This window comes from Pezoporus occidentalis, unplaced genomic scaffold (assembly GCF_034315485.1).
Source record: "Pezoporus occidentalis ecotype Australia unplaced genomic scaffold, CSIRO_AGI_Poc_V1 ctg8, whole genome shotgun sequence".
Lineage (NCBI taxonomy): Eukaryota > Metazoa > Chordata > Aves > Psittaciformes > Psittacidae > Pezoporus > Pezoporus occidentalis.
The window spans coordinates 11423771-11442453 of NW_026916158.1; the positions used below are offsets into that span (position 1 = coordinate 11423771).

The window sequence follows — 18683 nt, forward strand, 5'->3', positions numbered from 1 at the left end:
CAGAAGGATGACTTTGCTGGGGCCTCTCATATTTCCCTTTTTTTAGTCAATTATCTACATTTCATTCAACATCCATTTCTTTCAGTTTTATTCTTGAGGATTTCTGATAACGTATCAAACTTCCCTAAGCAGGTTGTAATCTTCACCCCCTGCAATGCCCACCACAACAACATTAACTGTGAATGGCTACAGTAGATTAAGCAGCATACTTCCACAAAACATTTTCCAATACAAGACCAAATTTTATGAGTTGTGTGAGTATCCTGTGTAACATCTCTAGCAGGCACATAAAACACTTCAGGGTATATACAGAAAGACACATTTGACTGGGCAGACCAATGCATTAGAAATAGCTCTCAATCTTTCATAGTACCAGATGTGTACCATAATGTGAGACCAAAAGACACACACACACACAAAAAGAGAGAGGGACAGGAAAAAAAACTCAAAGCACTTGGTAGAAGAATGAATTGAGAATTATTTCCTCAGCTGAGCCAATATATCCTACAACACGGCTTTCTGTGAGTCAGCCTTTTCGTGCCACCAAACTTAAAATAGCAAAAGTGTGATAACAGTAGGCTTGTTGGAAATAGAAATTTTTAAAGGATACAAAAAAAAAAGACTGACTTTTGGACTGGGAGAGTGGTGATGACCGTGCTGGTGATCTGCTGGGAAGTGATTACTGTAAGAATATATCAATTAATGCTAAAGTATGTGACATTTATCTGAGATCATAAAACAGTGGTTTCATCCCAACCCCACCATCTCCTTTAATTTTGCTTACGCTGCTGAGAAGCCCTGAGCAGGCAGGGAGGAACCTCAGGCAAATTCCACACTGATTTCACATAGTTTGGGACAGCGCTTAATACATATACATAAAGAAGGAAGGAGAATGTTTCTAGAGGCAGAGTTAAACCAGGGAGGGACTAGCTATTATGCAGACTTGTTGGCCACATCCCAGCCTTTGGTGGTTCTTCAAGGGCTGTGCCTGCCAGAAACAAATTTAAAGCCTGAATGAAATGTGTCTCCCACCAAAGCCATCAGCTTCCCTATTTGCTTACATGATGTGCAGCACACACAGGTAGGGGAGTTCCCACTGAGAGCAAAGATCATGCGCCTGCTGGTAATTCTGCACCATCAGCTCAAAGCAATTAGCACGCAGAAGGGGTGGAGCTCCACCGTGGCCTGTATAAAAATTAAGATCATTATTAAAATGGACCCGAAAATTAAAAAGGCACCCCACGCACCCCAGCTTTTGGCAGAGCTGGGGTTGTCTCTTCTATTTCTGGCTTAATGAAGTCTCCTCTGCAAACACCCTGTCCACCTCAGATTTCATCCGCTTGCTCACAGTCCCTGCATTGCCCTATATTTAGGTTCAAAATCTAACATTTGCCAACTTAATTGGACTTGGGGCATCTTGCATTGAAGTGGCCCCATGGCATTTGTCTTTTAGTTTTCATTTCTTCCTACCAAACGCAGGTCCCGTTTTGCAAGGTGCTGGGCAGAGACAGATGCACAGATGTGTAAAATAAGCAAACAAAGCCAAGGCAGACCAGCTTCACACAGCAGGTTACTTTTAAAGCTAAGAGCAAAATGTCCGTCTCCTGAGCCTCATTGAGGGAGGCTCGCTCCCGCCAGGCTGTGTCTTGGCATTCAAACCCAGGATTTCTGTGCAAGCACCTTCCTCCACTGCTCAGGAATTTTTATTTTAAAAAGTCTACAAGGACATAAAAAACTTTTCATTTCCCACATCCTGTCATTAAGCAGCTGTACTCTGAACAATGAATGATGACAAACTAAAGCAACAGTTTTAACTGAAGCAGGATTACACTTGGCATCGCTATTTGTTTTGTGGCTTACTGGACAGCAAGACAAATGTGTACTTCTGCTATCCTTTTCCATTGCCAGCTCTGTCCCCTATTAATACATAATGGCATGACTGGAGGGAGCACCGTAGCCAAAGCAGCTGTAGGATGAGACCTGAAAAATCAAATGACATCTGGGCTAGCAAGGGCTGGGGGTCTGTGGTCTTGAACAGGACCCTTGGTTCCTCTTTGCTGGCACTGACCTGGGACTATCTGATGCTTTAGCAGGAATAAAGATTCACGCAAGGCTTCTGGTCCATGGTGCTTTTGTATACATACAAGGAGATAGCTGTCCTGACCTGGGGGGAAATCGGCTCATCAGAGGATTATAACCAAAATCCTGCTCAAATCCACTCTACTGAGTAAGGAGAAAACATAACCAACCTGTGCCTGATTATCACACAGTACTTGCAGAGGTTTCAGTAATATCACACTTTGTGCATCCTCATAAGCCTTGCTGGTAATGATGATACATTGCTGTTAACAGCAATGCCATTTAGAAACTGGAGGTACAAAAATATCCACCAAGGATGCTGCCAGCTTTACACAAATTGATGTGAATGCATAATAACATTACTCTGCACCAACGTAGTACTTGTAAACCAAGAGGCTCAAATTGCTGCACCCATCAGGGCAGACAGCTCTCATCTAGGTAGGAGGCTGCCAAGGGACGGCAGTACATGTGCAGTGAGCGTGATCCTCGTAGAGGGGCTCAGCCCATTCTACAGAGTGGGTCACGACACAGGCAGGATCTTGATCACACTTCCTCCTCCCTGAGCACAGCCCCAGGCTTGCATGATGGCACCCAGAACCCCTCGCTGGTATACCAGCTCACAGCTGGGGGGGTGTGCTCTGCACATACAAAGTGACATTTAGCGGTTTCTGCTTGGAAACGTTCTCAGTTCCTTCTGGGCCATCCTTCTGTGCAAACATAAGACCCATTCAACCCGAGCTGCATCCGCAGGCAATCGGGAGTCAATGGGATCATTCATGTTCCAAAAACTGCGTGCACACTCAAGTTGTTCCTTTGGCAGTGGCCTGGGCTGACTCTGCTGTGTGCTTCCAGCCCCAATCACTTCAGCATTTGCACGTATTCCACCTCCCATGAGGTCCACAGGACTTCTGTAAACATAAATAATGATAGTATTATGGCCCTGTTTCAAGTCCGAGTTTGCAAATGGTGCTTCTATTTATTACTGAGCATCTATTTATTCATCAAATGCATTAGAAAATCCATTAAAGAGGAAATTAGGGACCTAATGACCTACACCATCATTCGAACATGGTGTTTCAGATACAGGCATTGAATATAGTTCTGCACTTGCATTTCATCTCATCTGATGACTCACTCGAGGTGGGAAGCGTCATGATGAGACAGTGTTATTCACCCTCCCCACCAGTAATTGGTTGGCAGAAAAAGAGGCTGTGGGGTTGAGCGCAGCTGCCTTGCAGGCAGGAGAGGCAACAGGGGCTGCACTGCAGGCAGGGTCAGGGCTGCTTACAGCCATTGCTGGGAACCAGCAGCCCCTGCAAAGGAAAGGACGGCATGGTTGGCTGTGGCATATGTCCATGTGCATGCATGTAGATAATATGTGTATTTAGAAAGAGGAGCAAACTGTAGCAGAGCTGCCTCATAGCTCTGTTGGTCCTGCAGGCACAGCAGGGACAGTGAATTACCTCCATCTCTACAGGGAGTCACAATTCAAGGACAAAATGATGACAGTAAGTGGCACTTTGCTGTAGCCAGACCTGAGGTTTAAGCAGCAGCTTACCCTCAGTCTTCAACAGCAGCTATGGGTTGGCTTGTCCCCAGCTCCTTCTGCCATCACAGCACTACAGCAGGGGCAGGTTTTCTGATAGGACTTTCCATCCCAAATCTCTTTCAATGAGCTGACAGCAACCAGGCTTCCCAATCTTAAAATGTGCAGTAAGCTCCATAAATTGAGTGTCAGAGCTGTTGTATATATAAATCTGTAAGTGAACTGCGTCTTTGTGCTGCTCCATTTCATTAAACTAGCTGAACAATTCAGTAGTTAGTTTATACCTCCAGGCACTTGGGTCATCTCTGATTTTAACTCATCTCAGAGTTCGTGTTTGCAACGAATAGCTTTTCTCCCTGACAGGACAACAAAATACAGTAAACCATTAAATCTCCCCCAGTGAAATGGCTCCTACCAGCAAGTAGCAGGGATGGGGCTTCTCTTGTATCGCACTCCTCCCTTTGCTCGCATCCACATCCAGGGAGTGCTGCACCACCCCCCAAGTCTTCACCTTTAGTTTGGATCGACAGCAGAGACCAGGCCACAGTTTAGCTCCCCCAACACTGCTACATCCTTCATTCCCCTTCCAGAAGTATGACACAGCAAAGGTCTTTTCTTCCTTGGCTACACAACAGTGGCATTTGTTTCCTCCACACCCCAGCAAGGAACATTTTGCAGCCTTTAAATGAACTGAAAAGATCTCCACCAGCAGCTCAGTTCAGCAGGTAAGAGCTTGTCACACATCAAATCCCCATCGCTTTCAACTGGGTCTGTGACAGTTTTGCAAGTGAATAACATATAGCTGCAAACGATTTAAAGCTTTCTAATAAATGCTCTGTCCCATCCCCCCCCCTTCATTGCACAGAGACAACACACAAACTACATTATTCTAATTCCCTGCTAAGCTTTCTAGCTCCTTCTTACATCATACAATATAATCAGCCATTTGGCCCTGAGTCAGTATTTCCATGAAGCAGAGTCAGTGTAAAAAGCTTTCAAGGCACTCAAATTGTTTTTGCTTCTGTAATGCTTTAAAAATGCTATATCTTGGGACTGAAGAATATTCAGGGACAACACAGCATTTCTGGATGCCTTTCAGTTCTTGCATCAGAAATGCTGGCACTGAGAATGAAATTGTTCCCATATTTGAGCTTGGTACCAAAACATCAAGTTTTTGTTTGTGAAAGTTATAAAAACAAATGAATATAGACTTGAATACATTAATCAGAGAGAAATGGAAACAACTCAGTAGGATTGTCTAGCAACCCCTGTACTTTATATAAACAATAATAGGTTGCTGTTTACCAATGGCCACATTCTGGGCCAGATGAAAGCAATTTAAATGGATATTCAGAACTCAAAGCAGTATTAGCACATGCCTGTATACTGACCAGCACCAGCTTTGTGTGCAGACACCACAGCTGTTGTTGTCTATAGTATGTCCAGGTACCCTATATGTAGACTATTCATAGAATGGGTTGGGTTGGAAAGGACCAACTCAAACCTGCCACAGGCAGGTACCATCCATAAACCAGGTTGCTCAAACCCTGTCCAACCAGGCCAGGAACAATTCCAGCTTTCACCATTCCAGGGAGGCAGATGAGCACACTGCATGGCAGGGAGTGCAAGCAGGTGCCCAAGTACCCATACTGAGCCCACTGGGATGTGAGCAGCCAAGCATCAAAATGTCAGAGCCCATAGATGAAAGAATTCCTTTAGGGTATCTCTGAGGATCCCTTTAGGGATCCCCTTTCAGCTGGTCTGCAACAGTGTACTCTAGCTTTTCAGCAGGGATGTCTCAGCATCCTTTCCTTATCCATAATGACACTTAGAGGTGCCATCAAATACAGCATGGGGATGGGAGTGACACTTTGTCCATGTTACCTGACTACTAATAAATGCATTTGTCATCCCTGCTTCCTACACGTTATTCCTCACCACTGCCCAGGTTTATTTTGCTTTCTGAGGGGAGAAAATGCTATCAGACCATCAGCAAGAAAAGTAGCACACAGGCTTTTTGGTGTGTTTATGTCCATTCCTTGCCGTCCTCTTTCTGTTTGTAGAAGCCATTGTGAAGCAAGAGTGCAATTTTTGCATTGGTTCCAAAGATTACATGACATCAGTCGTAGCCACTGACAGGTTTAAATGTCATCTGAGAAAAGAAGCAGCAAGAAAGGCTGTGTTTTGAATTTTAATGGGAGCAGGAGCTGATAAGATATTGCTGTTTTGGGATGCTTAGGGAAGTACCGGAAGATCTCTCTGCTCTGAAGTGATGCACGTAGTCAGTGGAAACTCTTTTCCAGAAAAATTGTGGAAAAATGGCAGAAACCTATAGAGATAGGCCCACTGTCCTGTGGAAAATGGTTTTGGCTGTTTTGTGGGGTTTTTTCTCAAAAAAATTATTCCCTTTGCCCTCATGGTGAGAGCTCCCAAGCCCCACCTCATCCCCACTGAGGCACCATGACAGGAACATCTTAATTCCCATTTGAAAGGGTGTCACGGGGTGACACGGGATGTACAGCCCAGCCAACAAAACACTCCAGCAAGAAACTCCCCTTGGGGAAATTTCCCATCAGAATGCTAAGCTTTGAATTGAAAGGTTTTGCCCCCAAGCCTTCAAGCTTTGACTTTTCAATAACAACTGTACATTCTTTGGCTATTTTTCATGTAAGTCCAGTAGAAAGGACTGCTGATCATTTCCCTTTTTTTCCTGGGGTATGGGTGAGCCCCATGTCAGCTCTAAAAACCAAATGATAACCCCCCAGTTGACGTCTAATGAAACCTCTAAACTTTTTTGCTTCCTATTAGTAAACAATAAGTTTTATCTGCCTCTCACCATCTCAGTACTAAGGAAGAAGTTGAAGAGCTTTCTAAGAACTTCTTGAACCACCAGTGAAAACTAGCATTAGAGATAAAACTACAGTATCTGGAAATCAGAAAATAGCTTCTCTCCAGCTGTCTTATCAAGTAGCAGCACAGAGCTGTGAAGTGTACTTATTGTGCAGCAACTGAAGAAAAAAATTTGAGGAAAACACTGGAAGCACAAGGAATATTTTAGGCACCCAGTAATGTGTGCAGTTTGCATCTGAGAAATGGAAAAGAAAAAAAGAAAATAAATCCCTCAGATTATGTCAGAATCTCTCCATTATCAGAATCTAAAACTGGAAGAGTTGTATTTTTTTCGTTATTTTAAGAAAATGCCTAACAAAGGCCACAGAAGAGCACTCAGCCATTTCCAGAGGAAGAGCAGGGACTGGCTGTGGTCCCTCTACCCAAGTGTCAATTGAGTGGCATAGCAATGTTTTCTCTGATAATTTCCACACAAACATCCACATCAGAGCAAACCTGAGAAGAGGCCAAGCTTCCATCCAACACCACTGACTTTGCACACACGAGTAAGCCATGATGCGTGTCTGTCCCCCAGCTCTCCTTGCCCAGAGCACTTGCGTGTAATGGTTTCCAGGTGCAATGGCCCTTGTCCAGCCAGCAGAGATTTTCTCAACCCCAGCTTGGCTCCTGGCCACTGCCTCCCTGGCCTTCAGCATTGCCTTCAATATTCACAGCCCTCTTACTCTCCTTCTTGCACTTTCCCAGAGTTACTATGGCTTTTTCCAAACTTAGCTCTGTTCTTATAGGACCCTTTCCTTCACCTGTGCAGGCCAGCACTGTACCCCAAACTTTGTACCCCAATCACTAGATAATGACTGAGACTGCAGAGATATGCTCAGATATGAAAGTATATGACTGCCCTGGGTTTGGCATCAGCTTTTTCAGCCTGTGTGGCTGGAGATCTGCCCCATCCCATGTGTTTTGTTGCTTTTCATAGCTGCACCTCATCACTGTGGCACTCTCCAACCAAAATCTGCTAAAAAAAAAGACCAGAAAGCAAGCTAACCCATGGGGAACCTGTCCCCTCCAGGGGACATGACGGTGACCACCTTAGGTGACCGTGGTGCACAGTGGGGACTGCAGCACCCCTTCTGAACCAGGAGCCCCTCTACCTGACAGGTCTGGAGGCGCTCATGCAACCACCTATGAGGGCTGGTACCACCCCCAGCACACTCTTGAGGCAGCTCAGACCAGGCAAAAAGGACTGGCTATGGATGCCTTGGATGCTCCTTCCTGAGCAGGAGAGGGAACCTACTCCCAATGCAGGCAGTCAGGCAGCAGAGCACAGACTGCTCGAGCAGGGGACACACTCATCATCTGAGAGCTGCCATCCACAGTAGATGTATGCTGTGGTATTGTAATATTTCCATAAAGAAGTACAGTCTCTGAATGTAAACCTCAACTTGGTTTTGCAATGAATTTAGGGGAAAATTTCCAGAGCTGCAATGACCCTATCTAGTTCCAGTGCAGTACACAGTCAGCCCAGCAGAGCCAGTTCAGTACCATAGGAACACTGCTGAGGGTCATCTGTACTGCACCGCTTCAGTTCTTGTCCAAGGACGAAAACAGCCCCTGCCAAACACCAGCCAGCTCACTGGGAGAGGAGGCAGCTGGGACCAAGCCTGATGGTGAAAAGAAGCAACATTTATGCTTCCCCCATGTTTAATCCCAAAACAGAAGGATTTTGACCATTCCAACTCTACAGCTTTGGCTAGCAGATATGAACCCTTCTAATGTAATAACAATAGGTGGGGTTTTGGTTTGGAGTTTGGTTTGTTTGTTTTTAAACCAGGTTTACTTTTTCGTCTTTAGTTATTTTTCTGGTCATTTCACCCCTGAGCTACTGAAAACAAGCTTGGGAAGGATAAATACTGGACTATAAGGATAAACCCAAATTCAGCACTAACTGTGCACACATTATGAGAGAATACAAAAAAAAAAAAAAAAAACCAAGGGATCTCACAACTTGTAAAAGCTGTTTCCAAGTCCTGGCGGTCAAGATAAAAGGTTCAAGCTTGAGATGTAAGAGCAATCTGAGCCCAGGTCTACCCAGCATTTAGGAGGGAGGCTGAACTAAAACGGTGAAGGAATGCCAACCTGCATCAGCAGCAGCACAGAGGGAGGTGATGGCTCTGACCCTGCCATCCTTTCTCTTCCAGCTAGGTCAAACACAGATAGCTTTCAGCAGGGGTTTAAAACAAGGTTCAGTCTGAATGCATAGCAAGATGCCACAAGAGTTACCTCGGACCAGAGGGAGGTTTAGCATAAGGGTGGAAGGTGTAGCCAAGGACCATGGCAAGGCCTTTTTGGAAAACACTGGTATGAGCAAAGCTGTATTTGCTTTGCTGGGGTTAGTTTGGAGCTACAGTAGGATAAATGAGACCAAGATCTAGTTTAGTTGTTAAAGCAAATGTTATCTGACATTGACTTCAGTAGACTAATTCCAGATTTATACTACACTGAACCCAGAGCCAATGAACATGCAGTGCAATGATAATTATATAGAGAGCAATATAGAAAAACAAATCACTGTATTAAGAGAAACAAATAGGTCCCGGAGAAGTGCCATGTTTTTAAACTAGGCCACAGTAACTTGGGCTGGTCAGTGCCTATTAGAGCATTCTCATGTGCAGGCATTTGTTTTCTGTGTCTTAATTGTGTTGAGAAGCTCAGGCAGAAGAAAGAAAAAGCAATTAATCTTTCTCTTAATAGAATGGTGCATTTAAATAATAATAATAATGATTAAAAAATGCCAGACCAAATAAAAGCCACAGCAAAATCAAGGGAAAGGCAGATTCGAGCCAACACAACTTTCTCAGGCTCTCAGGGAGCATTTTCTGCTGCACTGCAGACCTTCCTTCTCTAATGCCTCCCTCCTCCAGTTTCCCTTGTCCACACAAAGCGAGAAGTTAAAGGTAAACATCTGTTTCTGCTTGCTAACCTTTCTTTTTTTTTCCTTAGGAGACTCTTACTGCCGACAAGGGCACTGCACATATTTCACTCCGAAAGATCAAGTGAGGATAAAGGGAGTGGTTTCCTGCTCCTAAAAGCAGCCCGTGCCAGAACAGTAATGCTGTTTAAGCACGACTCTCCGTCATCACCAGAATGAATGAAAAGCCAAGGCAGCCCTGGGACACAGTGAGCAAGATCTCTTATAAATCAGGATAGCAAGCTGACCTCTGGCTCTGACATCACCAAGCCACCATTTTTGGCCTGTTTGTCATCGCTTGATCCTCTGGGCATCGTCTCTGTGAGCCACGATGCAGAGAAGGGGTAGGGGCAGGAGAAATTCCCCTGAGAAATCACTCTTGCCCTGCACACATTACAGCAGCAACTCCCCAGCCAGGTTGCATCCTGTCTGCTTGCTGTGGCCCATCACCCCAGGCTCTGGGTGACATTTTATTTAGCTTGTTTCACAGGAGCAGGAAAAAAAGGCACAATCTTACATTTTCCAAAGCCCCTCAAGTCATATACCCTTTCCACCCATAGTTTTCACCTCCAGCAGTGAAGCATAGCAAGTACCCCAGGTTCCTGTGGCCTCTCTTTGCTTGGGCAGACCCTGTGCCTCCAGCTCATCACCCTCCTTCCAATGCTGGGACGTGTGCCCGCCACCTCCAGCTGACCCAGCACACCCCTAACCCTCTGAAATGTTGGCAGAGATGAGATCATCCAGAACAGCTTGTAAGACAAACATCCTGACAGCTCTTGCTAACATTTTCCACAGGTTTCTCATACTCCATTAGCTTCTGCTAGATAGTATCGCAAAGCAGCCGCCGTAATTAATGGCTTGTGTACTTTTGCACACACGGGTTCTTACAGACCCTCTACTTCTTTCCAAAGAGAGTCAAAATCACTGGCCCAGGGCAGCAAATGCACTCAGTAAACACATAGTCTTGGCAATCACTTATAACCTGGTTTTCTGACTATCTTTCTCTGCTCCTCCCACCTGTATGTATTTCTTAAAGAAAAAAAAACCACACCCTAATAAACAAAACCCAAACAAAACCATGGCCATCTCCCTTGTAAGGTTTGAGGCATAAATAGAAGGGCATAAAACAAAGATGTAACTCAACTAAAATCCGTCATCTCTATTGTTTGCCCACAAAGCTTGGGGATCAAGGAAAGCAGACCCAAATTTTCTTGCCTGGACCTAAGCTTTAGCTAGAGTAATAACAGAGAAGTGATGGAAGTGAGAGAAGAAGGGCTTCCCTACACATACTGGGCTGAAAAGGGAAAGAGAAAAATGCAGAATGTGAGTCTTTCCTGGCAGGAGAAGCTCCTTGCTGCGAGGTCTGATGGAGAGGAAAGTCTGTGGAGAAGAGCAGTGGAAACCCTTTCACACCAGTGACTCTGGCATAGAGAAGAAGGCCCTTGCCACAGCTTGGGCAAAGCAGCTTCTCCTCCAACTCTGACCTCTGGAATGTTCAAGTCAAAGCTCTGCCTCATTTGGAGTCAGGGAGTTTCCCTGCCAAACCCAACAGATCCACAGTTCCATGTGCAATCACAGAAGGGTTCAGGCTGGGAAGGGATGCCCAAGCACCCTCCAGTCCAGCCCCATCAGAGCCAGGCCATTCACATCCCTGCTTCTGCCAAAGGATGCACAGGAGCTGCACTTCAGACAAGGCTTCCCAAAACATCCCACAGGAGTGCTTTACTCAGGCAAGGCAGTCTGAGGGCCTGAGCCTATTCTCAACGGGCAAGGTCTGGCTGGCTTCCATGGGGACCAGGAGGAAGGGTTGTTCTGGTCAGATCTGGTACACAAACTATTAAAGTAAGCCTTAACAGCATGCCCATCATCTTGGCCATCACTGTCAAGATATCTCCAGCTCCATCCTGGCCTCTAGCCATGCCATGCTTAAAGGCAGATGCAGAGCCACCTGTTTGCTCCACCTGCATCCAAAACAAGTAGTGCCACATCCCAAAGGACACAACTTCTGTTCTGCAATAAGGCACGCTGCGGCCACGTCCTTTCATAAGCAGGACTGTAATTTCAACACTTCCAGAGACCCCCTACACACCTTCTTCCAGAGGAAATCACCAATAGTGGTACCACCGGACACTTCCCCTCCCATAGGCCAGGACCAGCACCTTTTCCTTGCCCCAGAGCAGCATCAGACCATGGCCCTAGCATCTGCATGTGCTTATGCTCCTGGGGGCAATAAAATGATGACTGTGGTGGGATGTTAATGGGCACATAAATAGTACCAATGGAGTCATCATTACTGGTGCCTCAGTTTAGGCAGGCATCACCAATATTTACAGTGGAGTACAGTGCTGTTTTTTAGCAGTGTTTGGGTTTAGGAGCCATTACATTATTGTGAAATATGCACACTGTTGGTGGATGCTTAAAGCTCTGCTACACAGTGGCATAAACTTAGTATTAATTTTGGCTCCATAGAGGAAATTGAAAATGGTGCCCTTGAAATCATTACACTGGCTGAAATTCAGCAACAGGGGAAAAGACAGCCTGGAGGGAAATAATAAAAAATTTACTGCAGGCAGCTGAAAGACCTTGTGAGACTTGCTCAGCCCAGGCACAGAGGATGATATTGGAGCAGCATGGTGAGATGTGGGTGGTTCTGGCATCAGAGCCCCAACACCACAGCTGCCCCTTCCTTAGCCCCAAGCTGGTAGAAAAGATGACTTTTTGTCTGTGAAGTATCATTTGCTCTAACTTTAGCCCTATTTATGTAACTTTATGGGGCTAAGGTACAACATTCCTGGAGGGACTAAGCTGAGGAAAAAGCCTGTTCCTACACCCCTAGAGTGGTATTCATGTCTGCCAGGGTCATTCTGCCCCTGCGTACTGTGCACAGGCAATACTTCAAAGGATGGTACCCAAGTCTTACAGACTATATCCTGAGAAGTGGTACATACGATGAATTCAACCATTTATCCAGTCATTCAGTACCCTGCATCTACCAAACCGCTATTGCTTACAGTGCCCAACACAGGCAGGGTTGTGTATCACCCTCTGCAAACCCAAAGGGAAATATGGCACATCCCAACTGCTGCATCACAAGCTTCTGCTGGTAAGAGACACAGATGGCAAAAATGAGTGTGCCTGCTTTTGTAAATGTATATATAAAAATAAAAAAGCCCACTTCAGCTGACATCCCAAAATATTGTCCCTGCTGACTGCATGTCCTGACCATTCTGGATAGAGCTGTGCAGAACCTGAATGACCAATGCTGGTCTGTAGGTGCAAGGGATTTAAAGTCTATTTCAGTAAGCATCAGAAATGTGAACTTTACTGAACTGAGATAAATCCTTGGATCTCATCCACATAGAAAGGAAATACTCAGAATTCATCTGAGAGTTGACTCAGACCTGCCCTTTCAACCTCATATCCTGACATTACAACTTACCTATATAAAATAATAATAATAATAAAAAAACCTAAAACCTCTACTGGGGCTTCAGCAAGCAGCAGAACTGAGCCCAGAGCAAGAGGAAAAACAAAAACAAAAACAAGCCAAAACCAAAGAAACCCAGAAAAACAAACCCTTGAATAGCACCATGGGAACAGCTGCTGGTGTGTGCTCTCCTTCTCTGGCTTAGGAGAGCAAAACCCTGCAGCTGGAGCAGAAGCGAGAACCCATCTCAACCTGGGCCCCACTAGGACAACAGGTCACAGGCATTAGCTGGGTGATGACAAAGCAGCTGTTCCCGCTACCCCAAAGCCCGTGAGGAGCTGCAGGGATGGCTCCACAGCAGCAGCAGCAGGATCCCCAGTCCCCCCAGCTCATCCCCACAGCTGTGGGGGTGCAGCCCATGGAGTGATGCCAGCCCTGGGGGTGCAAGCCCCCAGCAGGTTTTGGAGGAAAGCAGTGGATTTTCTTACTCTTTACAAGGATTTGCAGGAACAGAGGTCTGGCTTGGCATGGCTCAGATTAGTTCTCATATGAAGAAAACTGTGCTTGGCAACACAGCTGCCCTTTATTTAATGCAGACTGTGTGTGCTCCCCACTCCCAGTCTGAGCATAGCAAGCATTACCTCACCAACTGGATACAATTTCTCAGCTCCCTGACTTCAGTAAAAATTCTAACACCTGCAAACTTTTTAAACAAATTATGTCCATCAGAGTAGAACCCCACACACACACGTCAGGAGCCATGCATCTTGAAACCAAATCCTCTAGAAGACATCTGGTCCATGCTGGTGTCGTTATTACAAGGCTCCCCCGTGGTGCCAGTGGCAGAGAGCCCACGGACGTGCTCCACAATAGCCGCTCTGTAGCCCGGGCTCCCTCTGCCACACTGAGCTGCCTGGGAAGCTGATGGATTTGCTTTCAGGAGAGCCTTAAGACAAATAATAACTAAAAAAACCTCCTCTGTTTGTAAACATAAATAAAACAATGGAAAGCAAAGGGTGAATCCTGCAAGTGCCAGTGCTGAAGGGATGTTAGTGCCTGAAGCCTTTATACCATGGAGGCTTTTATCACAGATACATGCACTGGGATACTAGGAAAAGTGTCCAGGCTGCAGAGGCTGTGGAGCAGGGAAGGAGAGGTCTTCAGCTTACATTCCTGGGTACAGTCTTCTGCAAAACTGCTTTCCCTTCCCAACCCAGCAATAAAACAAGTGTATACTTAAGCTCTTGAGTAGCTGCTAACTAGGAGTTGAGCGTTGGGTGTGTTGAGAGCAGCATGTTTTCACCAGACCTGAGGCCCAGGATTGCATAATTCAGGTATGTGCAAATAGATTTGCTAGAGTGGGTTCCAAGAAAAGGCTCTTCATCTAAAAACCCCCTTCTTTTCTTTTCAGCCAGACGCTTAAAGCACAATTCCCTTCCCAACAATAACATGAAAGAATGACAAAAGATGCCACAAACCCCCGCCTCTCCAAAGCCCTGCAGCAGAAGGGCCCACGTGCAAAACTCATGAGCAACCTTTGTTCTGGTGGCATTTCCAGCCCAGTCACTAGGTCAGAGAGAGCACACACAAGTGTAATTAAACATCCAGGCTGTCTAGTGTTGCTTTATTATCACCGGAACCTTCCCACTGCTTCTCTAGCAAGACCTGAGGCACATAATCCTGACAATGAATTAATAAGTTTTATCTTGGTTGATTGACCCAGACTTTGGAGCCATAGGAAAAAGAACAAGGGCTTAAAGTTCAGCAGAGCTCAGCGTCAAGCATCACTCCTAAATGACACCCCAGAGCTCAGCAGAAGCAGTTTGACTTTCCTTACTCAATGTCACTAGCAGCCTGTGCAAACCAAGCAAATGCTGCAATTAGTATCAGAGATAAACCAGATCCATTAGTAGATGGAAAGGGAACTCAATCTGTTTTACAAATGGAAATGAAGTAGCAGCCTCAATTATAGGATTTTTAAAAACATGCAATTTAGCAAAATGTTGATTTCCTTTTCGTTTACTTCATTCTTTGTCTTTTAGATACTTCAGCTCAAGTAGCAGGCAGTATATTAACCAACCAGATTTTGGCAATGTATTTAATAATCAAGCTCAAATAAGTGCTCTTAGGAAATAATTTTATTTACAGTTCAGCTGGGGAAGAATATTAAAGCTTGAGTATTTGGGTAAAATTATTATCCTACAGTAATATATTTTGAAGGCATTTGGGCTGTAGATGTCTAGTACTAGTGAGTCAGAGCACAGTATTTGACCCTTCAGAAAATTCATAATCTGTTTAGGACACAGGGCAGGATTTGCCATCCAGCTTCACTCAGCCAGGGTGGGCAGCCACTGCCACCAACAGTTCTAGTACCTCCGTAACCCACCCCATCCCCTAAGTCCCAGCAGGAAGGTTCCTGGCAGGCAACAGAATCATTCCTAAGCTACCAGACTCCCTCCTCCATACAGTTGCTTTACACATGGATATATTTTACCATTCTGCAGCAGGACTGGAGTTTGGAAACACTGCATGAAGATATTTTAGCATGCACATGCCTGTATAATAATTTTTTTTCTTTAATTGGTCCAGCCCACGTTACTGTTTAAATAATTGAAGGTGCTGAGCATTAAACATATTTTGCCATGCTTTCTCCATGGCACCTTTCCCACTCCAAAATGTCTGGAATCTGAACAGAGACTAAGCATTAACTAATTAAATTTCTCCAAACAAAGGTTAATTAGTGTGTTTATTTTGGATTATGTGTGTATTGAATTATTAAACACTATATGGTACTATAAAAAAAAAAGAAAAAAAAAGGCAGGATGAAGGGAGGAAACATTCCTGAGCCCAAGGAACAGTTTCTCTGGCTACCATGCAGCTACATTAACCATTTATTCACAATTTCAGCACTGCGCTTCTCCACCAACCATCATCACCTGGGGGGATTGAAGGCTAAAAGCACAAGCCTTCCCCAGTCCACAAGGGAGGTCCAGCAGCCCTGAACTGTGACTATAGGAGATTCATGTCATCTTAGAAGGATGAATAGCATAGATGCAGGGAACCCATACTTGGCTCAGGATAACATTATACTGAACGCCTTATCCAACACACACACATGCTCCTTTTGTGGGCCGGTTTGCTGTGCCAGACACAGCAGCTGCCAAGGACAGAAGGTCCCTCACCCGGGCCTTTGGACAGGAGTGTCCTCTTCTTCCTCCATGCCCCCACCACACCCTTCCTTTTTGCTCCCAAGGTGGAAAGTTTGCAATATGCAGCCTATGTTCCAAATATTTCAGTTATACAATTATCTGTAGACCAAGATAATGACTGGAGTCCAAGAGCAAGACCACGCTAAAAGAAACAAGCTGGTAAAGATTCAGCCAGGTTCTAGTTCTCACCCTATAACGGTAGAATCAAACCACACAGGATATATGGATAAACCACTTGGAACACATAAGAGGTAGGAAGATAAAAGCTACTACCGGTCACATTGCAATTACCTGACAGCACATAAATATACATACCTGCCCTGAAAGGAAGGCACAAGGGGCACTATTTTCAAAGAATAAAGGAATCTAAAAAGCTTTCTTCCTTTCTCAAGTTTACTGCATGGAGCAGTGTTTCCTATATGCTTGGCCTACAGCAATGGGAACAGCATCAGATTTATCTACTTTAAGCATTTTCAGCATGCTATCATGGTGGGTTTAAGATACATTGTATCTGAAGACTCTTGTGACAGCTGACATGAGAATCTTTCTTCATCACCAGAATAAGCCTTTGTATTTTAGCTTTCAATTCATTTTCTATACCAACAGAAGTCCTAAACTAGTTACAAAACATATCTCTTCTTTCAAAGCATCCTGCATTGCTACAGTGAACAATAACCAGCTTGACAGCCCAAATAGCAAAAGAAAAGTAAACTCACAGGCACTCCTCAAATGAGAGAATATTCCTGAGTTGCACTTATCCAGAACCCAGCCAATACCTATAGAAACTTCTCTCCTGCTGCCCCACATCAGTAGAATATCAGCTTCAATGTAATATTGGAGATGGAGTTTCCAAGGATGCTGTCAGACAAGCTTTGCTGGCACTTGCAAGGGGGATGAAAAGGACAGTTGGTTGAGGATGGGCATCAGAAGCAAAAATGGGTCAGTTCCTGGTTTGTCACCTTGTGATTGTCTTGTTGTGATTCCAGCAGTGTCTGCAGGAGCAATCAGAGCTGCACCTGACACCTGCAGAAGAGGCAGAAGTAGCTTCAGCTGCTTGTTCTCACCCTGATGTCCTGTTCCTATCCCTCTAAGTCAGGATTACTTGTCAGTCCTGAATCCCTGCCTAGACTGCCAGTTATTTGCCACCAGACTTTTTTTTTATTATTCATTAGGAAGGCAAACCTAATTAAAGTTACTTTATTGAGGGACCTTATACCAACAGTTGCTTTAAAGAAGCAAATTGTTAAAGCCAAAACTCCTTTTTATTTTTAAACTCAAATATTTTTGTCCTGCTGTAGGAAGAAAAAATACATATCTTTGAATGATGAATCAGAAATCTGATTTTATTCCCCTTTTCTCTTTTCCTAATAGTTTTATGTTTCACATTCATATCCTTTGGGAAAATGCCTGGGAAACTTTTCTGATGATATGTTGAAGGTCATCTACAGTAAATGTGAGACAAAGCGAACACAGATCTCAGGCTTTGCAAATGTTCATTATGTAAATTACAGGAGCTGTGAAGATGGAAATGAGGCATACAGATGCTGTTATGCACGAAAAAGCAGAGGGGAAACTTCAGATTTCACTACAGAGGCAGTTGGTGTCTACAGGCACTCTCTTCCCTGTAGTATTTCTAGCATAAAAGGTCTCAGATTCTCTGTTATTTCAGAAATTACTAGCTCTGTGGTTCTCAGTGAAGGCCAAGGACTGGGACAGATCTTTAAACTCATCACACATCTGGAGAGAATTGAGGGCCAGATGCAGCTGCAACCTAGATGGGAGGAAATGGGGAGGGTGTCTGTGCAGGGCAACTGTGAATGCCTGTCTAGTATCTTTATTCCTGGGATTAGTCTTTTTGATTGCCCTTAGTCAAGACTAGTCCTGAGGAGGAATGTATCTGTGTTGTGAATTGCAGAGCAGAGATGCACAAGTGGAGGAGATAAAGATTCAGCACTTGATTTCATGCATCCTTGGGCATATCACTTGGAGGCCGTATTTTGAAAGATGTTAGAGATCAAAGGATGAAGAAAGATAACAGCTTCGTTTTCAGATCTATTCCTGGGCATGTATTTCCTGAGCATTTCAATAGGAAATGAGTACCTTTGTGGGTTTTGTGTTGTTGGGTTTTTTTTGGAGTTGGTTTTGTTTGTTTGTTGTTTTTTTTTTTTACTAAATGCCTTTGGGTAGCTGGTTTTATCATGAGAAGCCAACATATATTTAAATGGCATACCTTAACTTGCACTTTGTTTCAGTTTAACACCTGAAAAGAAAGGAGTGTGAATCTCCATTTCTTAGTTTTCTCCCAGGTCTTGCTCAGGTTTGAGGCACAATTCTACTCTAAGCAATAAAAACCGTTAAGAGATACTTTAGGCCTTATTTCAAGAAGTGGTGAGTACTCAGTAGGTAATTGGAGCTACTGGTGTTCAGCAGCCTTTTGAAACTCTCCTGCAGTGTTGCAAGTTCAGTTCTTCAATAATAAAGAAATCAAAAACTTGAGGCTGCTTTTGGTATTTTGGGCTTTAAAACTCCTTAGGGAAGCTGGAACACAGACATATTGACAATTGGGTGGAAGGACAATGCTGAGTCAGGTGCTCTCTCATCAGG

General features: G+C 44.5%; 1 long non-coding RNA gene across 1 annotated transcript; it reads right to left on the reverse strand.

Moving 5' to 3' along the window:
- Window positions 1-73: 73 nt before the first annotated feature.
- LOC134155710 (uncharacterized) lies at window positions 74-18409 on the reverse strand. The gene is made up of 2 exons (XR_009961689.1): window positions 16796-18409; window positions 74-2987 (listed from the first exon to the last, which is right to left on the reverse strand). It is a non-coding gene; the product is annotated as an uncharacterized LOC134155710 (long non-coding RNA).
- Between the last annotated feature and the right edge of the window lie 274 nt (window positions 18410-18683).